A 6,494-nucleotide genomic window follows, 5' to 3' on the forward strand; every position below is an offset into this window, starting at 1 on the left:
CGTGTTTGTGGGAAATACGGTTTCACAGTTTCGCCCAAAATAACCAACCTGAACCACTGACAGCACAAACACAACGTCTTCCTCATCTCTGCTTTCCACTGCGTTGTTTCAAGTGAGTCCCCAGTGAATCTGCGGGCACCGGGCCTAGTTCTTTGCCTATGTTAAAGGAAAATATTGAGGTTCACTTTACAGCTTATTTCCTTAATTGCACTCCTATTGCCATTAATCAGAGTAATAGTTCCTGTTATCTGACCGTGTTGTTATATGTTGGGGTCATAAACCGATAGAGAAAGGTGAAAACATACTGGTTAGATATGCCTGACATATGTTATATGTTCAAATATACCGTACATTCCTGAGCATTGAAATGCCACTTATCCCTGTCTGCCAACTGCAGTGATTAACTAATGGGAACACTTAAGCAATTGGCAGAATGGACACTGTAAGCTTACATTGATAAATTAAGTTTTAATTTGCAGTGATACGTCCCATTATGGTGCTTGTTGCCTCTTTTTAAATTAACAGCGTTTAATGAGCGGTAGAATTATTTACCCTCCCAATGCATAACTTTCACAAAACTCTGAACGTCTCCATGTGGGTTCCAAAAAGTAAGGAAATGATAATGACGAGTAAAAAGACGTCCATATAACAAGCAGTGCAGGAATATGGCTGGTAGCTGCCATGAGTGCAATTAACAATGGCTTAGACAAGCTACAGTGTAATTCCTTTTGAATGAAGGCCAGATTTGAAGAAAAAAAAAAAAAAAAAGACTCCCGTGAGTCTGAAATGTAGCTGGCAAGCTCGAGGATGATCACACATAATCAGAAGCAGACAGCCTTTTGGGGGCAGCCAAGGCAGGCAGGCTGTGGGGCAAGCGTGAGCAGACTGCATGGGGGGAAAGTAATAGTACGCTGTGTTTTCTTTGCCTACAGTAGCTCTCTGGCGTCAGCTGCGGCTTGGCCAATGTGCACGTGTGAGCTCAAAGATGAAAAAGCAGCATCACATACTTTAGGAGATGAATTATGATACAAACCAGCGGTAGGAAAAAAAAGCAGCTGCACGAGTGATTGGCACTTGTGGGATGGGGCTGCGCTAGTTGTTGAACAACTTTAAAACTCTGCGGTGGGGCATGGTTCAATGGCCGTCTGAAGGCTTATCTTGATGGATTCTCTGCTGCTGAGTAAAGTACCATTAACTACAGCGTCTGTCAACAAAAGTCAGAGCACTTCAAAACCATCTCTGCAGCGACAAACATTGCAGCCACCAGGTCATCAAGCACTCTATACTTCATTAGAGAAGATAGGGCTAATGTAAAAACCTGATGGTGTAATGCTTCACATGATGTATGTGTGTAGAACAACTACGCTTAAGTAACTTTACCCTTTCTTCAGGATCAGTTCATATGTCTGGCTGTATTCAGTGGGATTCAGCCTCAGGTTGGAATGCCCACTAAAGTTTAACTGTACATGAGGTAAGGATTTTATATAAAAAAATAAAACAAAACATCCATACTGAGACTGTGTAGACTTGCCAAGATAAACCCTATAGAGCTGCACACTTGTGCACATGCAGGAGGGGCCAAATCATAACTTAACAGAGGTGCGAATCCAAATTGTGTCTTAAACAGCAGCGAATAAGAAAGCTGGACTCACTTACGTTAGGTATTTTCTTTTTTTCTTTTTCCTCGTTACAAAGTCCCCACAGATGGGCCGAGGACTTAACTCTTGGGTAACTCTTGTGTCGACGACGTCTTGATTTGGTTCCGGATTGTGATGAGTTTCAAAACATCAGCATGGTTGTATAGAGAATTCGCCTTCGCTTTACATCTTCTCTGGAAATTGTAAGATTATAATTTATAGCTCTGCTACATCTGGCCCTGTGACACTGCACATACTGAGCAGCCACAACATGTCTGCGGAGAGCATTAGAGACACACTGCGTCTTGCGCTCAGATTTATGAGCGGCCTGCTCCTCGCTCGTGTCTCTCGCAGAAAGTGATCGTTGCTCGTGTCTTGTAAACAGAAACATGCTGCTTTTACATTTGCACAGATTAAGATGTCGCTCTTGTGTTTTTGTTTTTTCTTCTTCTTCTTTTTTTTTTTTTTTTGACAAAACTATTTCTCATACGCACACACGTCAGTACGTGCGAAAATCAAGATCAACACAAACTTCACTCCTATTTTCTTGAGGTTCCCTTGCTTTCCGCTCCTCTACTGCTTCACCCTGGTGCATCGCTGTTGAGGGACTTGGAAACCTTTTGCCAACAGTGCTGATGATATAATAAATGACAAGAGTGGGTTTTTCGGTGTGAGTGCTATACTTAATGCCAGCTTCTTTAATGTTTACTACCAGTGGTTTGGCCCAGGAGTCAGGCTACATCTTGGCATGGTCAGAAACCGTTTCTTAGAAACTCTCCATAAAAGATTTACACATAAAAAACTGACCAAAACTTGACAGGTATAAATAATCACATATAAAGCTTTCCAAGCTGTGGGCTTAGGCTTGTCATATTTGTTTGTCTAGACATCAAGAATGCTACCAGTTGGAAAAAAAAAGGGGGTTGAGACAGATATTAATATGGATATGGACACTAACAAGACATCATCTCTGCGATGCATATAAATTCAAGGCTACAAACCCAAGCTCTTACCTCAAAGCTGCACACTTAATCCTCTCCTTTTACAACGTATAATTCATGTTTGACATATCCGGAGAAATGTGTACACTGGCATCTTGAGTTCTCTACACTATTATTATCTATTTTCTAAGTTTTTCTATGTGCTGTGACTTGAATCAGGCAGCTTTCAATAGCTGTAAACACTCATTTATGTGCACGCTGTTGATACAAGTACATTACTCAGCCATGTTTAACCCTGCAGCATCGGCGGTGTAGCTGCTGCCGCCGCCGCCGCCACCGGCGTGGTTACTAGTCATCTCATTTGATTGTCGTCTAATGTGAGAGGTGACGGTGTTAAATGAAGAAGTCTGCGGTTAATAACGCAAGTTGTGAATGGCTGCGGTCATTTCCATGCTCCCATCTGGCATGAGTGTAGCGCACAAGTTGTACACACTTCCACACTTCTCCTTTTTTCCCCCCTTTGTTAGTATTTAGCTGCATGGAGGTGCATACTTGAGCGCTCCACAATAGGAGAACTGCTCGGAGCTATCTTAGGCATGTCTGGACACTGCTGTATGTTTAGCTACTGGCTTTTTTCAGAGATTCCTCTTATGAACAGGAAGTAACGTACAAGTCTGGCTTGTAAAGCGAAGGAGCAGGGCTGTCATCGTCACACGGGCGTTGACTAAGATCGTGTGCTGGTAAAAAATAGGGAAGAAACGGTTTGAGGCTGCTGCTTTGTCACTGTTGTTTACATGATGAACTCAAGATAGATCTTTTCATTCACATATCCCAGGGGTCCAGTCCCATTGTTGCAGCTTTGGAAAGATAAGTGAGATTAATACACCACTTAAAACTATTGCTACCCACTTACATCTGATGTCCTGCGACTGTGCTTTATCACAAAGTCAATTTAAGAATCAATATAACTATTTAAAACCCCTATAAGTGAAAGAAAATAATACCAAACACATTATGAAAATAATGGAAAAACCTCAAGAATACAAACCCTGGAAATAAGCCAGCAGTGACAAAGAAAATCATAAAAGTATGATATGCTGTCTGTTGTTTGTTATGTCTACATTAAGTGAAGCTCCACAAGGTTGAAATATCTGAACACTGTTTTTTTAAGTAATAACCTATTACTGCACTCTGTCAGTGTTGTTTTTTCTAGGACTGGTTTTGCTGACTGTGAGTTGTGATAAGAGCTCCACTGTGGGTACTGTATCTTACCCACATGTGTAGCTAATTCAAAACCTGTGGCCAATAACAGTTTCTATAGGTCAAACACATATGACCTATGAGACAATTTTCCTACATCATATCTAACACAGATAATTACTCAGGCAAGACATCTGAGGAGGGCCATATTGTCAGTTTCAAACAAAAAACTATGATATAAGCGCTGTTTTTTTTTTCCTCCCTCTACAGAAATGTGTATCCAGTTCAGTTTTGTTGCAATCCTAGTAATGGTTATGGGATTATGAGGGCGGATGGTTTCATTTTTCTAGCCTATGACTGTCACATCCAGGTCCATTACAGTGATTTAAACCCAAGCATATATGCCAAGGCCATTTTTACTGCAGGGCTCTCCAGCTTAGCTGCTCTACATTAAAACACATTTATATAGTCCAACACAGCCAGGGTCCTGGTTATGCAAAAGGGTCACTCACAAATCTGAGCTCAATCTCCCAGCGTCTTGAATCATTTTGTCGACTAAATACTGAGAGGTGATTTGTCACAGGCAGTCATTGTTTCCATTGCAATTCATTTAACTAAAAGATGACAGGCAGGATGTTTAGTGTGTTTTATTTAAAGAAATACTCATAGCGGTCATCTAATTCCAAATTACTGACTGGATAACACTGACAACATACATTAAATAAACTCGAGGCTGCATGGTGAGTATCAAACACTCCCTCTGATGACAGCTCTGCTCCTCCACTATTCACAATGACATCACCGGGTCATTTATTGGACAGAAATTTGGTCCGATGACACAAATCACTCGAAGAAACATCTAAAGCAAAAGTTTGTTGCTTATTCACTTTCTCGTCTAGAGGTAGATGAGGAGATCATTACCACTTATCTGTGTGTTAATTATTGAGACTAGAGGCCATGATAAACAGCTAGCCTCGTGCCATCCAACCTTTCAACCTTGTTGTAACAAGACTCCAGGAAGTCACTGCTCCTGGCCAAGAAATACTGTAGTCAGTATAAAACCACCAACTGCTGTTTTTTTCATTTAGGTTATTGAATGGATATTTTTACCTTTGGACGGAGACAGGCAAGCTGATTCCTATGGTTTCCAGTCTTTGTGCTAAGCTAAGCTAACTGTCTCCTGACCCCAGCGTCATACATCAGAAAGACATGAGAGCGGAAATGAGCTTCTCAAGAATTCAAACAGGTGTAGGGGAGACTGGGCACGGTTTCAACAAGGGGCAGTTGCAGTTTCAGGGGCAGAATTTAGGAGGTTTTAAAGTAATTCTTTCATGAGGTGTAACAGCAGTACGAACAGCAATAGTATTTTTCAACATTTTTAGTTTAAAATAGGCACAGTATGCAGCCAATTTTGTACAATAGCACAACAGATGCAACAATAATTGGTCATTTTAATGCATAAAAGAATACAAACAACTTATTTTGGGAATTTTTTAGTTTGCTTCTCATGCTCTTATAATATGTTTTCCTGTTCTGCTTATCATAAGCAATAAGATGGATAAATTGAGCCTATTTTGACTCAAGGTTTGCCTATCTTCTATGCAAAACAAAACTCAATAACTGTTCTTTCATGAATATTATTAAATAAATAAAATAATACTATAATATTACTGTAAGACATTGCGTATTTTCAGAATACTCTGCTTATTAAGACAAAAGGCAAAAGTTGATTAGTGCAATTTAATGTGTTTTTAATATGTTGTAACCGTCCCTGATCTGTGTTGCAACTGTCCTCGGGGTTGCGATCAGTTGCAGCATCTGAATTCTTCCATTCAAACAAATGTTATTTCATATATAAGCATCTTTAAATGGTGTGTTTAAAGTTTAATATATAAAGGTTTGGTTCGTCTGGTCCAAATAGTCTCTGAGTAACTGAGAGAAATGCAAAGTGATGAAACCGTCCTCAGTCTGCCCTATTTCCCAAAATGTTGAACTTTTAAAACATATTTAGTGAGAGAACAAAGACAGATGAGTTGAACAGTGAGTATAATTACTTCTCAATAACCAGTAAAATCTTTCTTTAATTAAAGTTAGGATAACATACCGTGTTTAGCCAGCTTCACTCCACATTCTGCATATGTATGTGTGGCCATCAGTGTATAATATATTGTATTCCCCTAACTCCCCTAACCCTAACCCTAACCCTATAACGCTCCTTCATGTTTCATACTCACACTGAGGTCCACCTGTCCATTTATATGTCTGTCCATAAATTCTCCATCATTAATGGCCTGATTGGCATGAAATTTACTGTGCACACACAAAAAAAACCAAAAAAAAACAGTCAATTTTGATGAGCCCCATGACCTTTCCTTTTCTGGCACCATATCAAGTCAACCTTTCAATTTTCAAATGACTCTGTATTTCCTGAGCCCATGCTCATAAAACACAATATTTGCTGTGTGCTTTCCTGCTCCCAATAGGAGGAAACCTATTGATTTTGGTGACCTTTATCCTCGTGTTGCCAACAGGCCAAACTTTGACCAACCTAATGTAACTACTCTGTCATCTACATTTTTATGATGACTATGAAAGTAACAGCGGACTGGCTCAGTTATTCAGCCCTTGTGGAGGCCTGCACTCTTATTGAGCTTTGTCTTGTTTTGCTGGTTTGATTTAAGTGATTTATTGGAAAGCCACTGTAAACCACACAATA

This window comes from Seriola dumerili, unplaced genomic scaffold (genome assembly GCF_002260705.1).
Source record: "Seriola dumerili isolate Sdu_G_001 unplaced genomic scaffold, Sdu_1.0 BDQW01000191.1, whole genome shotgun sequence".
Taxonomy (NCBI): Eukaryota; Metazoa; Chordata; class Actinopteri; order Carangiformes; family Carangidae; genus Seriola; species Seriola dumerili.